The sequence below is a fragment of the Pleurodeles waltl genome, chromosome 5, assembly GCF_031143425.1.
Source record: "Pleurodeles waltl isolate 20211129_DDA chromosome 5, aPleWal1.hap1.20221129, whole genome shotgun sequence".
In the NCBI taxonomy this organism is placed as follows: Eukaryota; Metazoa; Chordata; class Amphibia; order Caudata; family Salamandridae; genus Pleurodeles; species Pleurodeles waltl.
Window position 1 is genome coordinate 1,171,519,788 of NC_090444.1, and position 23,467 is coordinate 1,171,543,254.

At 42.7% G+C, this 23,467-nt stretch overlaps 1 long non-coding RNA gene across 3 annotated transcripts in view; it reads right to left on the reverse strand.

Moving 5' to 3' along the window:
* LOC138297367 (uncharacterized) overlaps nt 1-23,467 on the reverse strand; it is a 299,615-nt gene that overhangs the window by 16,069 nt on the left and 260,079 nt on the right. For 2 of the 3 annotated variants that reach the window (XR_011204056.1, XR_011204058.1), the window contains one exon: nt 16,594-17,612. This is a non-coding gene — a long non-coding RNA (uncharacterized lncRNA). Of the gene's footprint in view, nt 1-16,593; nt 17,613-23,467 lie in introns of those variants that run through there. The other variant, XR_011204057.1, reaches the window with a different exon arrangement.

Consider the following 23,467-nt stretch of genomic DNA (forward strand, 5'->3'; position numbering starts at 1 on the left):
CAGCTCTTCATATTGCAATGTTTTACTTTCTAGCCACTGTAAACAGGTATTTTTATTGCCCAATGTAAAAGTTATAATTTTTTGGCCTTTCAGAAAGATGTAAGACAGAGTTGTCTTGCCAGGAATTAAACACATGTCCTGTTGATCACAATATGCTATAGTAATGAGCATTCAACTTGTTGAGTTATCCTATTCTATTAGTCATCCCCTCTCCAGAAAAAAAAGTGAGTCTGGATTTGATGTAATAACCAACTATTACTACACTGTTGCTCCTTATCGGTAAAGTATTGAAATAGTGTGTCCATCCCTGGCTAAATGGCTTTTTGGAAGTGATCAGTCTTATAAGACACCACAAATGTGGACCTTAGTGATTGTTGTAGGATGATTCAGGATAGCCACCTAAGGTGAATCATTGCAATATGGCCATATACATAAGCCACATCTCAGGCACAGACATGTTCAATTTTTTCATGACCTTCAAGACTATTCACCAGAACCAATTTTCTTGCTATGAGTGAGCATGTTGCTAGATGCAACTACCCCCGTCCTCCGTACTTTAATGTTAGTTTATGTAGCATTAGTTCTAGACCTCTTTTATGGACTCTGGTGTAAGTTTTCTCATACTGTCTTATTAAAATAAACTGTATACTATGAGTAATTTGTTTTGGGGCATAGACTGCTGTACACCAAAGACATCCACATTTTTAGCCTATCCCTTTACACAGCAGAGACAATAGATCAATCCATGAAGTCTAATGTTGACTAACTGGCTACTTCAATGGAGACAAATTGGTTAAAACTCAATCTGCGCTGGGCAGAGCTGATGATATGACAGCTTCCAGATGTGTGATTAATGGAACAATGTGCTGCTGCTAATTAGAGTCCCCATCATTCATGATCCCAACTACTTCATCCACTTTGCCCTGGTTAAAATATCTTTGCTCGAATAGCCACAGATGTCAAGCAGTGGAACATTCAATCTAATGAAGGTTTAGGGCCTGTGTCTAATTTAAAATAGCTTCCTGGAGAGATGTATTTGTGGTTCCTGTTATCTGTCGGTCTAGCCAAGGCACAGTAAGGTGATGTTTTTATAGTTGTAGTGGAACATGGTTCTACTCTGTCTTCTTAAGCCTTCTGCTTACTATCTGCTTTGCACACTTGATCTAGACTTAAAAGTGTGAAAGGTGAGAAGAACAATTGGAAGCTGGTTGTGCTTGAGGTTTACCTGTTATCTCTGCACCCAATATATTACAGGTTGCAATAGCAGAAATTAGTGTGCAGGTTTGCTTGAGGGTCTCCCCAAAGCAAATGTCATAAAATCTGGTGGCCCAGCACATATTCTCATGATGGACATCATGCCAGGCCAACATAATTAAGACTGTATATGCAACCCAGACCTTTGTGATTCCTTACATTTTCTTCCCCTACTCTATGGGTATTAGGCAGGGTTTGCAGAGAGTGTTGTGGGCCCCGTGAAGCCTTTTGTTTCCATTTGATCAGCCTGAATATTTCCTGGTACAGAATCATTTGCTGTTATCAGGGTGGTGCAGGCTGACTCTGCACCAGAAAATTATTCCACTCAGCCGGTGAGGGGGGGCTAAGTGTTCCTCCAGACTGGGTATACTGACTACACCATCCTGCATTGGAGAACCTGGACCCTATCAACAGTCTCCCAGGTTTTGAAGATTCTTATGAGTGAGGACAAATTAACATATTTGATTACATCACAGGAGGTGATGATACACACACTTTTACACTGACAAGTTCCATCATTGAAATGATTAAACCACAATAAATGTAACATGAATAAAATAACCCCAAAGTCTTACTAAAGTAGTGATACAGCTCACACAAGTAGTAGAAGACATGCCTATAGTGACTCCTGCCATCAAACTGCAGGGTCTGAAGAAGGTGTGATGTGGTGGGATGTTGTCATTGATGCTCTAGAATACAAAATGCTGCTCTGTATGCAGCAGAACTCCGACTGAAGGTTTACTTAGAATCATGGTACTAACCCTTCTCAACAAGTGTGATATTTCCTCCCTTCTAAGCCAGAGATCAACCTTATCTCCAAATGTGTGAGTTTCTCTCACAATCAGTGAGACTTGAAGTTTTAACTATGAAACGCTGGGGGCTCTCAGTTGGACGCTGTAAGAACAACAGGTGAAATAGTGGCTTTCAAAGACGCACATCAGCTCAGAGATGTAGGCCCAACTTATTTTAATGTGTGTCTATGTGCTTGAGTGCTGTGTCGCTTATGTAATGTTTCACATTGTGCCACTCATCACAAGGTAAAGGGTATAATGAGTCTGCCTGCAAGAGACTGAAGCCAGATTTGCTTTACATGATTATGTCTCAGAAGAGAAAACAAGTAAGGATCTAAAAATCAAACTTTATGTCTTAAAAATGTGTATATTAGTGCTGTATAACTATCTTGCAATCTGGCCAGCTAAATCAATATTTTAGTCAAAAAGAAAATTTAAAGAATTTTGAATTGATAGTGACTTTGGGCCTCATTACGACCCTGACGGTCTTAAGAACGCCATGGCCGCGGTGGTGGTCAGACCACCGCCATTGTGGCAGCCCGACAACCACATTACGACTGTGGCAGTTGCGCCACGGTCAAACCGCCAGCACAGCCACTTCTCCTCTACTGGAGAGGCTGGTGGTGCTGGCAGTCCTAATCCGCTAGGGCATTGTTGCAAGCAGCGTTGCCCTGGGGATTACGAGTCTCTTCTCTGCTGGCGATTACTTGGTGGTTGCCCGACTATGTAAAGGCTGGCAGAGAGGGGGTGCAGTGTGCCCCAGGGGGACCCCTGCACTACACACGCACTTGGCATGGGCAGTGCAAGGGCTCCCCTGACCAGCTCCAATGCGATTTTCACTGTCTGCCTTGCAGACAGTAAAAAGCATGATGGGTGCTGGTGCACCCTGCACACTACAACATTACTGCTGGCTCTATTGCTGCGTCGATGTTGTAGCCTGTTTACCACTGGCCCAGCGGGGGGGAGACTCTGTTTCCACCTGCTGACCCAGTGGGAAACTCTTAATGGTGCCGGCGGGAAGGGGACCACACTGGCGGTAACCTGACCGCTGGAGTTTGACAGGCAGCCTTTCCCATGCACCAAACTCATAATGACCCCATTTATGTTTTCTCATTCATCATGACATTTTCAATGTAATGCATACTTATTTAAAGACTGAACTTGTTATTGTTTATATTTGCATTTTGTAAAGTGTTTTTAATCTTTACAGTACTGAATTATCAAATTAAGAAGTGTTCCTACCATTTCATCAGGGGATCTGCTGTCTCATATTATTTTTCGAAACCACAGGTCAATTAGTCCCTCACTGCAAGTTGGCCAATAAGTTACGATAATTGCAATAACTCCTGTTACATATAAGTCAGAATTATGTTTGTGAAAAATATTGACAGATCAAACCTGCTGCAATTTATGTGAGGGAAAAAATCTGGTAAATTCTGGAACATACGGTTTTTTGCATATTAAGCACGAAAAATCACATGGTACATTTTTTAGATATTTTGCAACTTTTTTTATCAGACTTCTGTCAACTTGATCCTTTTCTTGCTGCACTAGGAGCATATAGTGATCTATTCTGAGTGCTGCTGCTGTTTTTCAAATGTTTCATTTCCAAATGAAATCCAAAAATACACTTGAGCAAGCATTGCACAACCGAGATGACGCAGTGGGTTTTCCTATGAAAGCTAAGCAAAGAATAAATCAGGATTTTTACCATATGCTCTGTAAATGAGCACATCTGTTTGCTCCATTAGTAGTTATTGCTCGTAACTTTAAAGACGTTTTCAAACACGGGTTTTCATCTGCAGAACTGAGGTGAACATGGGGAGGAACATTACAGAGATCAGATTAAAAAATATATATATTTAAATTATATATTTTTATATATACTGAAAGTGACAGATGAAAAGTCAGAAACATAAAATTACACCAAATCCCAAAATGCGAATATGTTGGTAAGTTACTGAGGTTGTACCTATAGAAAGATGAGCACCACCAGTTAGAAAGCAGGCTGGAAAGGCCCTAAATGTTATTCAAATGCATGCTTTCACAACGCTACCACAAACAAAATAGTAGGAAGCATTAGGGAACTTAGCCATTCCACTGATATTACTCATGGAGTTCAGAAAATATTTTACAGCACTTGAAAGAGACCAGTGTAAGCTCACAAAACCAACAGGAACAATACTTAAAAATGTTACACCAAACATTCCTCAATAGGCAATATTCCCTGAAATACCAAAACTGTGAAGGGTAATTGCTAGAACATGTAGAACAGCAGGGAAACACCAGTAGCACCTAAATAATATGAAGAGATAAACACAACCTAACACCTACAAAACACATATAAAAATACACCATTTATTATGTGACAACCTCAATAACAATACAAAAATTATAATTTATGCTACCAATAACCATTTACTAACCTTAACACAAGGTAACATATGGATGCTGGGTGGCACATTTAAGTTGTGCCCTCCACCATCCCGTCAAATATAAACTATACATGGTCAACATGTCAACAATCATAGATTTTAAACAGGCAATGATTTGGATCATACTTAATATATACCCACACAATGCAATTCAGGGGTACTATAACTTTGAAAACTGTAACACCAGGATATGTAAGCACGTCCAAAAATCCACCCTGAATATAGAATATGCAACAAACCAGAATTTGCACACAAATGTAAAAATATAACAGTTTTAGCTTTTGCCCCTCCAGCAGAGGTCACTTAACATAATGCCATTCAAATGGAATCCCCATATTACCAACAGCATGAAACAAAATTAGCTTTGTTAATAGATTATTTTGAAGATACCTGGATTGGTCACCATTTCCGACCAGGCCTCAGATGCTAACCCAGGAATCACATTCCATGGTGGAATCTATATGACAGCACATGTCCCAAGAAGCAAAGGCAAACATCACAGTGTACGAATGGCACAATCACTTCCAAAGGACACTTGGAAGAAGATATCCTACTCAACACTCAAACAATTCCTCGCAATATTTTATCAAAAAAGTTACTGGGAGCTAAGAATGGAACCATCATTAACCCATCTTAAACAAACAATCTCCAAACAAACTAAACAAATGCATGAACTCCTAGCTTGGAAAGTAAACTTTTCCTAACACCCAAGACCTACCATATCTAGACTCAATAGCAAGACCGTCTTTTAAATAACCACACTAACCAGCCACAAAATGTAACTTTCCTAAAACATCAACACTCTTATATTCGTATTTATTTTTAAATCAAATTTAAAATATCAATCTAAATAAAAGAAATAATTCAAAAATGAACATTCATATTGATGAATACACTTCTACTATAATTCACATTTAAAAATAACAAAAAAATATACAAGACAGAATAACCAACATTATTTAAATTAAACAAACAGTTCTATATTGCCTAAATAGCTAGGTTAATACTGTAAAAACATATTTGTACACAATAAATAATGATTAAATGAAAAAAGAACATTGCTGACTCAAAAACATAAATAAAATAGGATAACGTACAATTTCAAAGCTGAAGTGGTGTTCAGTGAAAGGATGATCTAAAAAACACAATCCCAAAGAAATATCTATAAAAATGAGCTAAAAATTGAACTGCAAAAATAAACCAGAAAAAATAGAACACCCATTACAAATCCCAAAAATCTTTTTAATGTGTCCAAAACTGAAATAGTAAGAAACAAATAAATAAAATTCCGGGAATACTGCTAAGTCAAGGAAATAGTAATAGTGTAGAATAATTTTAGATATAAAATATTTGTAAAAAGGTGATTATTATTTGAGGTAGGCAACTGCCTACCTCAAGGGACAATAACACTTCTTGTTAGGGTGAACCATCAAAGTCACTAAATTAATTTGAACTCAATCCTCTGTCAGCTAGGGAACAGAGTAGACAGACTTAACTTAGGGCAATGTGCAATATATTTATGCAGTATCAAAACAGTAACAAAGTCAAAGCACCAGGAAATAAAATACCAAAACCAAATTAGAGAAATAGAGTAGACATTAACGAACAAAATGACACCAGAATTACAAAACACTACTAATGGGAGCCAGAGATGTGATCAGGTGGTTTCAAGTACAAATCACAGCAACAGTGCAAAGTGCCAGTGGGAGACCACAGTTGCAGTAGATCAGGACCCAAGCACATTAGAGGCTGACCACCATGAAGTTCTGGTGGGTACACCAGATAGATTGGTTACAGTGAAGCTTTTGGAAGTCAAAAAGTTTGGAAAAGTTTCTAAGTCCCACTGTGTCACTATTTTGATGAACTGCATTGACATTTCTTTTAAGTCTCAAGGCAGAAAGGCCCTTTGCCACTTATTGAGAAGAAAAATCCCCCCTGAGCAGTGTAGTCCATTCCTGAAATTGCAGGCAGTGGCGAGGAAGCAAGGGGTAGATAATTAAATCCGTTTGGTCTCGCTGGAAGTTTGGTGATTACTCATTCAAAATTTTCAGAAGTGCTGTAAGTCTTGAGTGGGTTGAAGCTGAAATTCATTCTGATGCTGTGGAATTGCCATCAGGATACCTTTTCCTGCGGGCCCCACTGGAGTTCTGGAGCTCTGGAAGAAAAAGTTTTCAAGTTTCCAAACTTTCTGCTGGTGCCTAAACAACCACAGGAGTACACTTCTAAGACCATCAGTACCTCAAGGGAAAGCTTATAGAGACTCTCAGGGTGTCCGGCAAAGAGACTCCAAGGGTGTCAGGAAGCAAAGCCAGTCCAGGTCAAGTTGTCACAAGTCACCTCGGTATATTAGGAAAAAGGCTTCTTGCAGGTCCTGTCACCACACAGGAGGTAAGCCAACTGCCACTTGGAGTCTGCTTCTTTATCCTGGATCTAAGGGGGAGACAGGTCCAGTACTTCAGTGCTCCTCTCAGGTTATAGAATGCAGGTCCGGGCCTTATCTGATCTTCTGCAAGTCCAGTAAATGTTCTGAGGATGGTGCTGAATTTATGTCTGGCATGACATAGTCGATGGGGGGTGTTAACTCTTGGGCACTTCTTAACCAACAGGGTGAAAGTGTGGCCAGGGTAATGAGCAGTCCCCTCCTCTGTTGTCACTCTAGTACAGTTCTGGGGGTAGCTTTTGCCCGGTGGGTTTGATGCCAGTCTGACTATGTGAACAAAAGCTGAGGTCCAGGCCAGGCATCATCTAATAATTTCTTTTGACAGGCCAGGTCCCTTTAAAGTTAATGAAGTTCCTGTGTTCACCCTAACTGGTCTTCCTTCAGGAGGAATAAAACAAATCTCAAAGCCAGGCCATTGTCTCAACCCTGGGAGCAGTTTTCACACCTCATCAGACCAAGTAGAGGCTGGACAGTGGCTGGAGATCTAATGCAAATTAGTCTCCTGTAGTTTTAGGCAGGGTAACGATAACTTTTTTAAAGCTAGATTTCCAATATCTGTAATAAAAAATATGAAAATTCCACCGCATAATTACATTGGATTTTTACTTAATTAAAAACATCTTTGAAGGGTGCCCTTAGCTGGTACAGGTTAAAAGCTATAAAGTTTACAATCTATAATTGGGCTTTCCTATGTGTAAGCTAAGGCCCGACCAGTTGCAATGTTGTTTTGGGACTAATCATTGGTACAAGAGGCCATTTCTAATGACACAGATGTTCCAACCTTAAATATTATGCACCCTTCCTTGTGGGCAGCAAAGTGTGCTTAAAGGTGGCTTATTAAGTATTTAAATCAGGTTATCCTAAAGGGTGATTTGTCCAATCTGTGCATCAGAGTTCAAGCAGCTGCTGTCAGATTATACTGCGTCAGATAACACAATTGGTGACATTTAACTGTCCATGCCAGGGGTGCATTTCTACACCATATACTGTAGGAATAAAGGAAAATTAACAGGGTCAGTTTAAATGTTTAAAGGGGGCGCCCAGAGATTTTACACCAGTTTAGCAAGGGTACAGCGCACAGAGTTCTAAATCGTGAAAAAATAGGGTCCAGAAAAAGGTGAAAAATGAGAAAAGGCAGATTTCCTATAATAAGCAAGTCTTTTTCCTTGAAAAAAATTTAAATGCATAAAACTTAAAAATAAAGTTCGATTTTCAAAACATCTATAGGGTAGAAACAGATAAATCCACCCCAAAAACACTCACAACCCCCTTATTAAACACAGTACAGTAAAAAAAAGGCATTCTAAACAAAATTAAGCATAATCAAAGTTGACATTATATTTCACAATGAGGCCTCCCAGAGTACCCTAAACTAACTAACACATGCTAAAGTAAAAAACACAATAATACTAAAAGAGCATCCAACCTAAGGACCTGATTTATATATTGGCGGAGAAGGTACTCCGTCATAACAGCAACGGAGTTCCCGCTCCACCAATATAGTAGTCTGTTCACTAAAAACAATTGCAGGAGGATCTTAAGTTTGGCCTCATGGAGACTACTCTATCTCTGCCAAGGCAAAACATCTCCAATGGCCCTGGGGAGTAAGGGCCATTGCGGAAATGGGTACATGTCTGCCCACCTAATTTAGATCTGCGAACCTGTTGTCATTTTTTACTGTTTCTTACCGCCAAGTAACATCTGGCAGTAAGGAACAGTAAAAGTATCCTAAGACTCCACTCCCCCAACCCATGGGACCACCACACTCATAATGAGGCCCTAAATCTGACTTCTTCAAAGTTCAGCACTTTCCCCAATGTGGTAAAGTGGGAGCTGTAGTTTGGAACCTCCCCAAAGCCCAACACTTTTTTCAATGTGGTTGAGGATAGAACAGGAATGGTGTGACTCCCCATTCAGATCCAACACTTTCCCAGTGTTGTTCATTTTGGAGTGAGAATAGCAAATCTGACCTCCCCTCCCACAGCTCAAGCACTTTCCCCAAAGTTTGAACTCAAAGCAGTAAATTAGGCCTTCCCTAAGGGACTGATTACATTGAGGCGGTGGCTTTAAAGTTACTATTCTAGTCTAAACTTTATCACATTGAGGATAGTGTTGGACTGTGGGGGAGTCAGAATTACTATTCTATCTCCAAATCTAACTATATAGGGAAAAGTGTTGGTCTTTGAGGGTGTTCACATTTCCTATTCCCACTCCAAACTTTACTCCAATGAGGAAAGTGTTGGATTTTGTATGAGTCAGATTTTCTATTCCCATTTCAAACGTTAACACATTGGGGAAAGTGTTAGTCTTTGAGGGGGAGCGGTTTAAAGTTACCATTCCCACTCCAAACTTTACTACATTGTGAAAGTGTTAGAATTTGGGTTCCCCAAGGGTTTGATTCACTATTTACACTGTAAACTTAAACACATTGATGAAAGTACTGGCCTTTAGGGTTCATAATTACCTACTCCCAGAAAATTATCATCAACATTAAAATAAAATAAAAACATACTTTGCAAGAAACCATTTTAAACATCCCCCCCAAATAAACCACATGACACGAATTAGGTAAATTTGGAGTAATATCAAAAAAGAAAATTAATAATTATTTAATATATTTTTACAATTTATAAGGAATTATAAATTTAGATTAAAATACATTTATAATGTAAAAAAAAATTAAGTTAAAAAATTGGACATTCTAAATCTTAAAATCCAATCAGATAAATTGCTAATTACCAATATATATTAGAAATTAACTTTCTTTAAAAACAAAAAATAAATTACAATTAATGAATTAAATGTAATCAAATAATTATTATAAATAAAAATATTTTAAATATCAGGGAATAAAAAATGTTTTAAAAAATGTGACTAATAAAAATGTATAAAAATGAATTAAACTCTTTCAAATGTTAAAGACTGTACAATATGAAAGCAAAAATGTAGAACAGTTTTTAAAAAAACATTACATATAAAAGTTGAGTTAGAAATAATGAACAATTAGAAAAAATAAACTTTTGCATATATAATGTGATAATTATTCTGAAAAAGTTTGAAATAAAACGAAAATCATACAACAGCAATTTAAAAAGTCAAACAGGGATAAAGAGAGGCTCAAAGTATTGTAGACAATAAAAAATGATCATGCAGTCATGGTGCTCCTAAGTCTGACCTTGAGCAAAAGGGAACACACCACATCCGCTTTGAAATGATTCCGCTGGCCCCACTGCCATCAGACCCCCCATTGCCAGGGCACTGGCAATTTGTGATCCTTGAACATATCTAAAATCTGCTATTAAAACTTCAAATAAAAGAAGGTGGCAGGATGTTGATGGCAAAAGTACAGTACTCAGGAATATTCACATGACTTCAAATATATTTAATCAATCATTGTGATTGACTGCATTCCAAGCCTTCCACTTTCAATACTGTAAGTATGGCACAGGACCTGCCAATGGCTTTAGATGACAGATGTGCAGTGCTCTTCTGTATAACTTTGGACAGAGTTTGAGGCACCAGGGGCCAGATGTAGCAAACCTTTGCGACTCGCAAACGGGCTGATTCACAATTTGCGACAGTGCAAAATCGGAAATGGGATGCAAAAAGCCAATTTCCGACTCGCAAAAAGCGATGGGACCCGTTTGCGAGTCGCATCCGTTGCGACCCCATTTTGCGACCCGCAAATTGCAAGTCGCAAACCTTATGCAATTGCAACTCGCAAATTGCGACTAGTCGCAAAAAGCCCAGTTTGCAAGTCGCATTTACCACTAACTCAGAGCAGGTGGTAACCATTACCAAAGTATAAAAGGAGACCCAGAAGGCATCTGGGTCACTCAAGATGGCGGACATATACCTGATAGCAGTGAGGAGGAGAGTCTACGCAGCCCAGCAGAGGAGGAGGAGGAGCCACAGACAGGAGAAGATATATAGAACAAGGCAGACCCTTTTCCAGCAAACTGAAGAGGAGATCTATGATAAATACCGCCTTAGCAGCGCTGCCATTCTAGAATTAATATATGTACTAAAACCACAGCTAGAACACAAGACTCTGCATGGCTGCGCCATCCCTACGCATGTGCAAGTACTATGCGCACTGCACCTCTTGGCCTCAGGGAGCTATCAGGGGGTCATTGCCGTGGCAGGTGGGGTATCCCAAAGTGCAGTGTCAAGGTTCCTCAGGGCATTCCTAGATGCCTTAGTAGCGCACAGGTCTCAGTTCATATACTTACCAAGGAATGAGGCAGAAATTAACAGCACCAAGCTGGACTTTTACCGCATTGCCCACTTCCCCCATGTCATTGGATGTGTAGCTGGGACACACATTCAAATATGCCCCCCGCTAATCTGGAACATATTTTCCGCAACAGAAAGTGTACCCACTCACTCAACATACAGGTTGTTTGTGATGCCCATTACGTCATCACAGACATCGTAGCTAAGTTTCCAGCCAGTACCCATGACTCATACATTTTTAGACATAGTGGGATACATCAACGCCTGGAACGTGGGGAGTTTGGAGACGGATACCTCCTAGGTAGAGCTGCATACACCTTGCAGACATACACACAGGTCACTGTGCACGACTATCTGGACTTACTAACAGTGTACTTTTGTGCCCAACAGGTGACAGTGCATATGCTCTAAGGCCATGGATCATGACTCCATTTTTAACACCCAGCAATGATTCAGAGAGGCAATACAACAGTGCGCATAAGAGGACCAGGAACCTCATAGAGCGCACCTTCGGAATCCTGAAGGCAAGATTCCGATGCCTCCACCGCAGCGGAGGCGCCCTCCAATACACCCCCATTACCGCTTTCAAAATTGTGGTCGCATGCGCCATCCTCCACAACATAGCCACCCGACGTGGGCTACCTCTCACCCCTGCAGACCCAGATCCTGATGATGAAGAGCAAGAACAACCACATCGCCATCATGGGGATAGGAGTCTAGCTAATCAAGGCAGACTGAGACGGGACCACATTGCAACGCAATATTCTGGACGGTACGTGTCAACTCCCACCATACTCACCTATTAACCATTTGTTAAGTGGAACAAAAATAACTGTTTTATTAATGTCATGAAGAAACTATATACAAGTTGAAATTGTCCATGGGCAGGAAAATCCCAACCAGTCATGTGGCACATTAACGCCATGTGCCACATGAATCTGTCCTGGCTGTTATCTATGATCTCCTGCCCCTCCTGCCAGCCTGGCTGGTCCCTGCTGCGTCCATGGTGCTGTGCCTACCACTCCTCAGCACCCTACTGTGAGTGGCAGAGACACTGCTCACTGTTGAGCCCTCCTCCCAGGTGTATTTGTTAACTTCCTGGCTGTGATGTCATCATCATGTGCCAGGAAGTGCTTCCAGGGTGTTCTGGTATGCTTTCTGGAGTGTTCTGCTGCATCTGCAAGCAATTTTGAAGGTATTCGCAATTTGCGACACCCACTCGCTAATTGCGAGTTCGTTTTTGCACACTCGCAAACAGCGACCTCGCAAACTGCGGACTCGCACACAGTGTTGCGAGTCCGGCTGCGGGTCGCAAAATCGGATCTCTTTTTTTTCTGGCATTCCAATTTGCGACTCGCAGTTTGCGAGTCGCATCAACTCGCAAAATGCGAGTCCCAAATTTTATTTTTGCTACATCTGGCCCTTGGTCTCTAATAGAGTGCTCTTGCATCCGTGATCTAAACAGCTGCACGTGTGATGGGTCCATCATTCACTTGCATTTTGTGATTTTCCCATCATTCTAAGGGTGCAAAGCTATGGAGGTCCACATCTATAATGCATCACATCTCAAGACACTGAAAATGAGGAAATGAGGTGAACTGTCCTATGGGGCGTCATTCGAAGGCCTAGATGGACGAACAGCCTTTACAATCAATCTACGGACCAATCAGTCCCACAATGTTCACCAAAATCCACAGAAATTCTGTTGCGGTACTTTAACACCTTGAGGCACACTGCAAACACTGACAAATATTGCAAAATTGTAAACCAAAGTGCAATTATAGGAAGAGGAAAATATATTCGCTGCATTTGTCACAATTAACTCGTTTTATTGTAATATGCTATGGGCATTAATTATTTCCCTTTACATCATGTACCTGCTTCAAATTTCTGCTGAACCTTTCTCATCCTTCAATACTAGTTACTAATTTGTGTTATCCTTTCTGCTTGCATGTGACAGATCTTAGATGGGTTTCTTTTCTAATGTGTTTTAGAATGAAGAATACATTTTTTTAAACTGCCATTAAAATATGATTTGGCTGTGGATCTACTGCCCCCGCCTGTACATTTCACCTAAATCAGTGCTCAGTTAGTCATATTATTGAAATAATTTATCTAGCAAATAATGAAACAAAACTTCCTTAATGTATGCATTGTATTACATGCATTTCTAAGATTCGCAATCAAAGACTGCTCCTCCGCAATGGCGGAGGATAATTGCCCCCCGGCTAAGATCTAGCAGATGAAAAACAAAACAATAGTTTACTGGCTCAGCCAGCAGGGAGGGGCGGGCTGGGCCACAGGAGAGGGTGTGGGGGAGAGGGCAGAGGGAGTAAAGTGCACTTAGTGCGCATGTGTGTGTTGGCTGGCCATCTTAGGCAGGCCATATACACATGCGCTCTTAGGTTTCTCTAACCTGGCTTTGTTCAACATCCTGGCTGGAGAAACTGCACAGACCCCAGTGCACTGTCTGAGCGGCAGTCCAAGCCACTCAGACCAATCCTGACACTGCTTTCATGCTAGGTTTTGCATGAGAGCAGTGCTAGGATTTCTGAGGAGCCTGTGCTGGTGTCCAGTTAGTGAAGGGACACCAACAGAGGGAGAGGCAAGAGGCTTCGAGAGGTGGCGGCTTAAGGAACGGCGGAACGGTAAGTGTTTTTTTTTAGTTATTTGTTTCCCCTGTATTACCCTGTCCCCCACCTTGACATTTGCAGCCGCTACCGCTTAGTGATTACTAGTTTCACCAGGTTAGAATGGAAATACTCAGATGGGGTAGTCTACTAAAGGTTTTTCATTGTGTTGAGATGAAAAATGGATGGTGTGACTACAAGCAAAATATCGATTTATAAGTACTACAGCCTCACATTCACATAAAAGTGTAAACATTGGTGCTGAGATTTCCAACTCTGATTTAACATACATTTTTTTCAAATTCACAAACCTTACCAAGAGTATGCCTGGATACAAGCACTTGCTGAAGTAAATCATGTTCATTTGTCATGCTGAGGCATTTTCAAATTGGCCATTCTCCACATAGTACAATTCTGCATGGGGAAGGAGGCAGCCCTACTGGTCAATTGCAATTTTTTTTTATCTTGTTGTTTTCCAAATGGAAAGCATTTTCTCCATGGAGAAACCCGTTGCTACACACCAACAAAGAATTGGGGTATTCGTTCCCATTCCTGAGATGTCATGACACACAATTATGCAGAAGTAAATAGATCAACATCTGCTCTGTCGCTTTGTCGTCTTTGGTGAAAGAAGCATATTTATATATATATCAAGTATGATTCAGCACAGTCCAGTGTTAAGAAAATATTACACAAGAACTGGCATGTGTTAAATAGAGATGAGCATTTGAGAAAAATTGTACAAGTAGGATCACAGATAACCTTTAAGTAGTCCAGGGGTGACGTTAGCATGGCACAACGAGGAGAAATGGTTTCATTTCTCCTTGTTTTGTGCTCTTTCTATGTGTGCTGCATTTTGCACCACATATAGAAAGAGCAATTTGCCATTTAAGATTATTTTTGTGCAAGAAGGTGTTCCTTCCTGCACAAAATAAAATCTTTCCCTCGACGCAGCTATCCTTGCACTATGGTACAAGGGTGGCTGCTTTGGTGCACGGCAGCAAGGGGGAAATACAGGGATGCGCCGCCTTCTATTAAATAGAGCGCATCCCTGCGTTGTCAAAATTACAGTGCACAACGCTGGCAAATTTGGCATTTCCAAATAAACCTGGCCCTTAATTTACAAAGGAACAAAACATGGGGTTTATTTTGTCATAGAAATTATAGTTGTGCTGCAGAAAGAAAAATTAGGACATGTTTTAAGTAAGGTTGCAACTATCTTTCCCCTGTATTTCATTAAAACATTCTGACATGCAGACTGAAACATGCACTTTCGGCACAAGCAGTAGACTGCAAATAAACTCCCTTATGATCAGCAGCTACTACTGTGTTCTAATGAGCAACTACAGTACTAACATTCTGAATTTATGCCAAAAGTGTGGTACATTCAAATGCCATCTTGATGGAAAACTGAAAATATTTTCTACTGAGTATAGGCCAGTAAATAAGGAAGTTACGGAGCTTCATAACAAATAAGTCTCCTAAGATGGCCAGCAGAGAAAAAAGAGGCCAAATGCAGCACACATATCACCCAAATGTAGCCCAAGTATAAGTCCAATGACTGAAGTGTGCAAAACACTTAGGGCCTAATTTAGATCTTGACAGTAAGGGTCCTGTTGGTGATTTTCTGTTGGATTCTCCGTCTGTAAACTTTGTGGTTCTTCCGCCCCAATTTAGATGTTGGTGAGATCGTAGACTAAAGACCCCCGATTAACTGCCATCACTGGCAGACACTACCGCCATCGTTGATAGCGCCAAAGGCAACAGCAGCTAGCTGCAGGACTCCAGGCCCTTTACCGGCAAGCCAATCATGATGTGCTTTCCCACCAGCCTAAATGTGGCAGTCAGACGCTACACCTGAGTTGGCAGATTGGGAGGAATATAAGCACAAAAGTAAGCTTTTTCAACTTTTCCCATTTCCTGCCACTATGAATCCGATCGTAGAAGTGCTACCTTTGCTGCTGCTGCTGGACCAAGACGAAAATCAACCCTGTTGTTGGCCAGAACCGAAGGTAAGTCACTGTTTTACCTGTCATCCTCGGAATTGTTGCTGTACATTAGCACTTGACCTGAGCATGTTTAACAAATGCTTGCAACCAATACTACAATTATGTGCAATGCATATGTGTGTAAAGTTGTACTTAAAAGAATGTTTAAAAGCACACCTCGAGATAGTAGTAGCACCCACCAAACAGGTACTGACTGCCTTCATGGCAAAGGACACCCACACAAAAATTCACAGCAATCCCAAATAAAAATGTGTCCATACAGGTGTATGCAATAATGTTACCTAAAGTACCATATTATATACATAAACAATTTACTCTATAGGAACTACTCAATCCATGATACAGTAGCAATTGCTCTACAGAATGATACAAGTGGGTGTACACAGAATGTAAAACCAATCTTACCTCTAAACTGCAAACATGTCAGAGATGCATGAAGGTCACATGTCCTCTTGGTGTGTGCAATTTATGACAAACATTACATGTAATTTAACTCTAAAGTGTCAGGTTCCTTGTGTGAGGCATATGTGCATACTATGGACACATCTAGACAAAATAAACACACATTTGGTGTAAGTGTCCAGTAAAACGATGAATGCTTGCACCAAAATTAACACAACCCATCACAAATGTACTACACTACTTGACGCATTTAAAAAAAAATATCTAAAGTACACAAACGTGCTTGTCAGTGTCACAAATGAAAGTAAGTGCATGGCTCAGAAATTAGCAGAAATCACATCATCAGCAAACAATCAGTAACAATCCAAAAATAAGGCCAGAACAAAGATATTCTCAAAGGACATGGTTTATATACCAATAAGATAACTCTCTAATAACTTTTGTAAATAGTTTTACAAACAAAAAACAAAGACTTTCACATATTAGTTCAGACTGGGTTACATGCCCATCACTTCCCTGCTAATATCACTGCCAAAATAAAACTCCTCTGGAAGGGACATCTATGGGGCAGCGAGCAGGCCCCTCAATTATGTTACTTGGGGTTTGTGAGGGGTGAGTTTGGATTTGGGAGGGGGAGTTGGATTTGGGAGGGGGAGTTGGATTTGGGAGTGGTGCGTTTGGCTTTGGAAGGGGTAGGTTGGGATGTGGAAGTGGTGGGTTGGAGTGTGGAAGGGGTACCTAGTCACTTGGGTGGGTTGGACTTCTGTTTGGGATGAGGAAGGGGTCAGGGCCAGGGCAAACAACACTTCCTCCTTCAGTATAGAGGTAGACTGTTCAGCATGGAGTTGGGGTTGGGAAGTAAAGGGAGAGGCAGAGGTTTTGTTCGGTCAGTGAGGAGGTTGGACCATGGAATGACCCCCTATAGGACAGGTCACTGTGAATGCCATCCAGGTAAGCTAACATCTGGGTATTCTGAACACTAAAATCCTTGGATGGCATTCAGTGGTGCTGTCTAGCCTACAGAGTTAGTCTGCAAAAGATCCACAGCCTCCTCATTGAGGGCAGCCTTGGAGAGTCGGCCAGGGAGGAGGTGCCTGAAGCAAAGGTGACGCCACCCCTTTTAGGGGAGCAGCTATGGCCAACTGGGGGGAGGAGGAGGGAGAGTGGAGATGGAAACATGGTTGGTGGATGACAATGCAGGTGGAAAAATTGTACTAGGGTCCGCCACCACTATGGACTGGTCATCTGTGGACCCCTCCAATGATGATTATGAGTCAGTCATGGCCCGAACACCATTCCCCTCACCCATCGTGGCACCGGGTCCCTTGGTGTTGGTGGTATCTGCACCACAACCCAGTACCCAGCTTCTTCCCCTCCGACCTGGCCGCTGTCACCTTCGCCTTGCCCAGATGATTCTATAAAGACAGATGCAAAGTGTAAATTGATATGAACATGAACTTTGCTCACAAAACATTTTCCATGTTCTAAATATTACACCAGCTTCAAACCACTCAAACATGGCTTCTTAATCATCAGTTTCTCTTGCACGTAGGGAAGAATTCCACAAACCATGTGCTCACAGTCTAGAAATTTTGCATGCTAGTTCCCATATCATGTACGCCTTTTGTCTCTAATCTACTTTTATTTCTCTGCATGACAAATGTCTTAGACTGCATTAGTAAATACATAGGCCTGGATACATTCCTAAACTAATTCTGTACAGAGCAGAAACATTTCCATATTTAAAAAAAGAGACATGTTTTGAGCCTTGTTAGACTTGGCATCATTAGTATGGTCTCCCCTAACTGTTTCCTCTACTTCCCAGGTTGTTTCTGTGTGCTGGACTCTGTTTTTGCTGTTTTGTTTGCCCTGGACACTACCACTGCTGACCAGTGCCAAAGTGTAAGTGTTCCCTGTATAAATTGTATGTGTACATTGGCACATTTGATTTCTAGTAAGTTGCTAGTAACGTGCACTAGAGGTGCCCAGGGCCTGTAAATCAAATGCTACCAGTGGGCCTGCAGCACTGGTTGTGCCACCCACATTAGTAGCCCTGTGAACATGGCTCAAACCTGCCACTGAACTGTGCCTGTGAGTGATGTTTTAAACTGCCAATTCGACTTGGCAGGTGTACCCACTTGCCAGGCCTTAACCTTCCCTTTATATACATGTAAGGCTCCCCAAGGTAGGCCCTAGGTAGCCCCACGGGCAGGGTGTAGTGCATGTTAAAGGTGGGACATGTACTTATGTGTTTTACATGTCCTGACAGTGAAATACTGCCAAATTTGTTTTTCACTGTTGCAAGGCCTATCTATCTCACAGGGTAACATGAGGGCTGCCTTTAAATATGATTAAAGCGCAGATTCCCTTCGGGAGCAGATAGACATGTGGAGTTTGGGGTCATTGAACCCACAATTTAAAAATACATCTTTTAGTGAAGATGGTTTTTAGATTGTGTGTTTGAAAATGCCACTTTTAGAAAGTAGGCATTTTCTTGCTTAAACCATTCTGTGACTGCTTGTTTGTGGATTCCCTGTCTGGGTCAATTTGACAGTTGGGCTGTTTGCACCTCTCCTCTAGATAGTGACACAAAGGGAGCTGGGTTGTAGCCGGCATATCCTGATGGGCCATCTGGGCTGAGGGGAGGAGTGGTCACTTACAGCTGAAAGGGCTGTGCCTGCCCTCACACAATGCAGTCTCCAACCCACTGGTGTGCATCTGGGGACTGGCCTGGGCAAGCCAGGATCTTGAAAACAACAGAGACTTCTCTTTCAAGTAGGCCTACTTCAAAGGCAGAAAGGGGTATAAGAAGAGCACCCAAAACCCCTGAAAATCAGATTACTTCTGGAACCAAGAGGAACCCCTGCCAAGGAGAAGAGCTGGAGGAGGAGTTCTGCCCCTTTTCCTGTGACTGTGCTTTGCTGGGTTGGCCACCAGTAGCTGCTTCTGCCTAAGAGAGGACAAAGACTGGCTTTTCTGTGACATCCCACTGGTGAAGAATCTCCAAGGGCTTGAACTGAGCTTGCCTCCTGTTTTTGAAGTCTCAGGGACATCAAAGATTTCTCTCTGCCAGCACCTGGGCTTTCTGCTGAGAGTCGTGCCTGCCAAGTGGTGCCCTAACCTTTCTCTGGGCCCTTGAAATGTGCAGCTGGTTGAAAAGGACAGCAATCTATGCAAAGACCGCCTTGCGGGGAAACTTTCAATGCACCACCCACCTCGCGGCTGATAAATGACGCACCGTCGGCCTCACTGCTAAAATCGATGCTCCACCTGCATCACCACTGGAAGATTGACTTAACGCTGCTGGAGAAACAACCCGAAACACCCGCAGAGGCTGCTTTTAATGACAGAAGCCCCCACGCAGCGTGATTTCTTGACACCGTCCGACCAGATTTCAATACAACATCGCTGGGCACGGAAAATCAATGCAAAGCTTGCCCGGGCCCGAGGTGCCCGTCTGGATCGACGCATCGCTCTCTTATAGGAGAGGAGAAATGATGCATGCCGACCTGACCATAGGAGGAACGGCGCACGTTCTTGCTTGCGGGTGAGAAATCGACACATCGCTGGCCTTTTTCAATGCACACTCACCCGTTCAGCTTTACTTTGACGCTTCCCAGGTACTTTTCTGAAATAATAGCATTCTCATTGTTTTCTAAGGATTAAGGGCCAGATGTAGCAATCAGTTTTGCCCATTCTGTGTCTATGGGAAAATGTGTTCGTACATATGGCCCTAAGACTCTTAGGGCCATATGTACGAACACATTTTCCCATAGACACAGAATGGGTAAAACCCTTTGCTACATCTGGCCCTTATTCTTTTAAAAATTCATAACTTGACTTGTGTGTGTCGGATTTTTGTTGTTTCAGTCTTGTTTTGTTTAGATAAATATTAACTATTTTTCTAAACCTGTGTTGTGTCATTTTGTAGTGTTTTCCCTGACTTACTGTGTGTTGGTACAAATACTTTACGCATTGCTTCAGAAGTTAAGCCTGCCTCCTCATGCCAAGCTACCAAGGGGGTGAGCGGGGGTTAACTGAGGGTGAGTCGCCTTTACCCTGACTAGAGTGAGGGTCCTTGCTTGGACAGGGCGTAACCTGACTGCCAACCAAAGACCCCATTTCTAACAGGCCTAATATTGACTTGTCAAGATGGGATGCATCAACATCTATGTGATGTAAGCTTTCATCTGCAAATGTCCTTTTAAGCATAACTTTTCTTACCATCATTGCTTTCTCATTTGTACATAACTAAGGGAACTTAAATGCAATTTGGGGTATTTGTAACTGTCACCTTCCTGTCTGCTTCAATCAATACACTCTGGCATGGAAATGCATCTTGATTGACACAGACTGTCTTACATGCACTTTTGGGAAGGACTGAGGCTTCATGACAATCTGCTAGTCTACATGAAATAAATTGAATTTTGCTACAGAAACAGATTTCAGATAAGCAATTATGTCCTTGTATACGTGTTTCCAGAAATTTTGGTGCAGATCCTCATGATCATATTTCACTGCACCAATGTAAAGTCTGAAACATCAACTGTCTCACAGGTGCTAACTATGTCTTGTCACCATTAATAGGGCCTACATTACCTACCCACGTCTGTGATGGAGCATCACTCCTGACCTAATCCTCGAATGAGGCCTGTTTGGTACAAATGTTCCTCGTGACATGGAGAAAATGCAGGTACCCCTTTTTTTTATGCAGCCCTGTGTTTGCTCAAAACAGTAGTTGGATTGTGATGAGGAATCTAGTGACAAACAGCACAAAACAATACACCAAACACAGCATCAGACACCAACTGAAAAACGTACACCTCCGTAAATCCTCACTTTCTCTTCTGTGGGCACACAGCAGGGCAGGCCAATTCAGGGTCTGGTGTTTGGTGCACTGCATCACCTGGGTTCAAGAATTTCTCGAGAAAGATCACATAGGCCCTTATTATGAACTTGGCGATAATCACTGCTGACCGCCGTGCTGACGGTGAACAAAAGACCATAATGATGCCAAAAAGACAAACCTCCAAAATTCCTGTACCCTCCACCCACCGCCTGGGCATACAACGGCAGAAAGGCAGCCATGTAGACAAATCGTCTGCCAACCATATAATGATGCACAAATCAGCTTGGCGGACAGTGAATGGCGAACAACCATTGGCCGTACAGACCGCCACAGCCAGCAATGGGACCCACCAACAACAAATGCACATATTGGCAAGTTTGAAACCCACACACCTGACACACATCCACAACACTTTAAAACACACACATGCACACCCCACAATCCTTTGTAATGCCAATAGCATGACAGATATTGACAACAAAACATGCATACACTGAACTCAACATCACACAAGCCACACACACAAATACACCACCAAAACCCAAACATACGCCAAACACCATCACAAGTCACACACCCAAACACACAACAGCACTCTCACCAAAATACCTAATACACACCACCCACAACACACACCATGGCACCCCCAAGAATCCCCGCTTCAAAGACAGGGAGCTAAGGACCATGGTGGATGAAACACTCAGGGTCGAGCCACAACTATTCGGGGCACAGGTGCAGCAGACACCCGTGGCCAGGAAGATGGAGCTATGGCAGAGGATAGTCAACAAGGTAAACATCGTGGGAAACTATCCATGCACAATGGAGAACATCACGAAGAGATGGAACAACCTGCGCGGGAAGGTGCGGTCCATGGCATCCAGGCACAACATCGCCGTACAGAAGACTGGTGGTGGTCCCCTACCTCCTCCCGCAAATATACTGACTGGGAGGAGATGGTCATGGCTATCCTGCACCCGGAAAGCCTCACCAGACTTAAAGGAGGACTGGACTCTGGTAAGTCAACTACAATATCTTAACAGTCACCACACCTGTAATGTATGTATCACCCCATCCCCTCACTACCACCAGGACCCCATCCCCTCCCAGTTCACAACACCCACATCCAAGTCCCCTGCATGCCCAGAATCACATAAACAAATCTCCATTCACCCCCCTGTGCACAGTCACCTGCCCCTGCATGGAATCCCAGTTGACCTACAGCACCCACAATGCACCTCCTCCCCCCACAAAAAATGCACCTAAATGTACACGAAGGGACCTTGCATGCCACTACAGGGGAATATAAGCATCAAATAGTGCAGACCAGTGCAGCAATTGCTGAAAAAGTACAGGACACCCACATGTCTATTCTCCCACACACAGGCACCACCGCCCAAGCCACCCGGACGGAGATGTTAAGGAGTGCCAGTCCTCCACCTGAAGATGGAGGCCCCATTCAGGAGAGTGCAGAGGGATGTCTGTACACAGAGGAAATCCCTGGCCCATCCTGGACTGTCACCTTCCAGAAGCCCACCCAGGACACCACTGACACCCCTACCACTTAGCCACCATCATCAGCTCTGGCCAAATGACCCCACACCAGTGTCTCCTGGCCACGGACTGGCTGCCCACATGTACAGAGGCCAGAGTCTCCACCCTTCAACAGGCAGGATAATGAAGGGCCCAGTGCAAGTGGGACTGCCAGACCTGTGCAGGGAACACATGCACAGGGGGCTAGGGCCAGTGGGAGGGCATCAGTGGCCCTGGGGTGGCCAAAGGATGGATACTGCAGCCAAGGAGGTGATTTCTGAAGTCCTGGGAGCATACCACCATGCCCAGGACAGGATGGGCCAGATCCTGGCCACCCTGGAGCAGAATCAGAGGCTGCAGATAGCACACCACCAGGAGGCCATAGAGCAATCAAAACAGCTCAATTCCACAATGCCTCCATTACAGGGGTCCTGCAGCTCCATTAGCACAGCCAGCCTGAGTCCTCCACCCACCTGCAATCCCCTACCACTAGCCAGGACACTGCCCTGCCATCTATATCTGCTGCATCCGCTGGACTGGTGGCACTGACAAAGGATTCCCAGGATACCAGCACCCCTACCTCTGCAGCCCAGCTGCACCTTTGCAAACATACCTTCACACCCAGATATGCCACTGAAACACCATCCAAGACCAAGACCAGCACCAGGAAGTGATTCTGCCCTGAACTGTCTCCCTTTTGTTCCACTGAGCTACCTTATCGACATGCCACTGCCATTTCACCATCTTCCAATGGCCACATGGACTATACTCCAGTGCAACCAACAGCTGAGCATATGTACCTGAGTATGTTTGTGCCCACTCTCTTTCACTGTCCCAACACTTATGCATATATTGCCATTGAATAAATACACTTATGCACTCAAATTATAT